Genomic DNA, 2,500 nt, shown 5'->3' on the forward strand with positions numbered 1-2,500 from the left:
ATTCAATCAACCTCTAAGACCGTTCATATGCATTAAGAAACTCGTTCCATATCCGCAGTCCCAATATCTGTTACTTCCATAAACAACAACCGTCAGAGAAAGGACTGCTCACACACAAACAGCAACCCGGTGGCCGAAGTGAAGTGAAGTGAAGTGAAGTGAATCTATTAGTCTCTCCCCACGGGGCTTTTCAGAACTAATTTACAATACTTTGTGGGGGACTTTAGCCAGACTGCTTGTTACGCAGTTTACAATTAATTTTTTAAGGAAGTGAAAGATGCCCCCGTCCAGGTTTGTTCTGTCGAAACATGTTTTCGAAACTTAAAAGTTTCCTCTTTTTCTTATTAGCAGCTTACTTCTATGAACACTAATTAAATTTTGACTTAGCTTTACAATATCAGGGATAATGGTGGTTGTGTTTTCTTTACATAGACCCTTTATTAGACTGCGAGCAGTCTGTCCTTTACTCCAGAATTGTTGAAACGAACGCGTACGTTGAACTTTTAACGGCTAAAACTGCGGTTCGCAAATACCGGGGGCGTTTCACAAGCCCGCGGTATTTGCGTCCCGCAGTTTCAGTCATTTTTCCTCGGAGCAAAAGAGAAACTGCTCGCAGTCTAACCCTTTATGCAATAATGTGATTAACTACAGCTATATCCTCGTTCTTTACAGAATCAAACAATGTACAGATATTAACAATTACGACTTAGCGGTCACCAAGAGAGTATGAAGGTAAGAGAGGTAATCCCTCATATTGGCCTTAGAGCGGTTTTCAATTGAGTGTCGAAACTAATTAGTTAATTACTTTGGTTTATGATTACTTCACTCAGTGATTGGTTCAAAGTTCTCGCGCCATTTTTTCAACAAATCAGAAGTGAAACCAAAACCAATTGTGGCTCCGCGTGCACATTTTCCCGCGCTTTGTGACGGCTACGTGTAATTACTTCGAGTTTTGATTGGTTTACTGGATGGTCTCCGTCCTTTTTGATTGGTCAAAGTAATTACTTTGGTTTTGGTTTTACGACACTCATTCGAAAACCGCTCTATTCCCATGGTAATCCCTCTTAAGTTATTTTTAGATCTCCTGCGAAATCCGGTATTCCCACGAGGGTTAACTCATGGCCAATCATATGTCCCCATTTTTACCAATGTTGACAGCTGGACGAATTCCCACGCAATGATTGGTAAAAATGGGGACATATGATTGGCTATCAGTTAACCCTCGTGGGAATACCGGATTTCGCAGGAGATCTATAAATAAATTAAGAGGGATTGCGATGGGGACAGGACCAATATGGTGGATTACCTCTCTTACCTTCATACTCTTCTCTTGTGGTCACTCATCTCGAATTGGGTCATCTTTATTACGACTTACAGTACTGGGACCAGCCCTATGAATACCGCACTGGCGCCAACCCAGGATTTCACCGTGTCACTGTCGGTCGATACTCCTGAACACTTAAAGAATATTCGTTTGTTGGAGGAATACAGCTTCGATGAAGATACGCAGACCAGTGGGTAGCCTGTTCAATAAAGATGTATTCTGGGTACATTCTGGGTACATTATCGAAAAAACCCTTTTTTTGAAGAATTCAAGACATTCCTGTCACTGGCATTGTACTTATTCCAGACCAGCGTAAAGATAGCGTAAGCTCAGTTACCTCTACGGGCAACTATCAACACCTGAACTGTCAACTTTGGTTACCTCCTTTGCGTCCTAAAGCAGCCAGTTAGGGATTTTACTCTGGAGATTGCCAGATGATTTTACTTCTTGTAGTCTATTAATGAGCCGCTTAGCGGCGAAAGAGTTGACAACATTGAGATCCTTTCAAAATATATGTACTCTTTTACCCTCTCATCCTAAGAGAGACATTTATAGAGCTTACTCTGTCTAACGTCAAACGATTTTAGTCGTTAATGGGTTCCCCTTAGGGGCGAAACGAGCCTGGCTCGAACGTATGGTATTTCGAGCAAAACGTGGGTACTCGCAAAATATCTTAAAATTTCTTGCTGTCTCTACAATGAAGGCTCACAGTAACCAAAAGGGAGTTATATTTTTCATTATCATTCCTTGCTCTTGCGCACATTCGGCTTCCATTGATACTAGCCTAAGAGCTGACGGAAGTGCCGACGAATAATGAAGTGACTTTAAATTTATTGCCATTGCCATTATAATTGACTATGTCGTTTCTATTGCAATTGTCATTTGTCACTGCTTTTGCTTCCGTTATTGTCATTGCAATTGCAATTGCCATTACCATTGCTATTGTCATTGCCGTTGCCGTTTCCATTTCCATCGACGGTCATCGCGTTGCCATGGTCATTGCCGCTGCCGTTGCCATTGCTATTGCCTATGTCATTGCCACTGCCGTTGCCATCGTGGTCTCCATTGGTATTGCATTGTCATCATCCTCATCGTAATTGAACGTCACATTCGTCTTTAGCTTTGTTATCGCGTTTTCATTTGACAGCTTCAAACGCCGTTTGCAAACTAAAAGAC

Source organism: Montipora foliosa, chromosome 13, assembly GCF_036669935.1.
Source record: "Montipora foliosa isolate CH-2021 chromosome 13, ASM3666993v2, whole genome shotgun sequence".
Classification (NCBI taxonomy): domain Eukaryota; kingdom Metazoa; phylum Cnidaria; class Anthozoa; order Scleractinia; family Acroporidae; genus Montipora; species Montipora foliosa.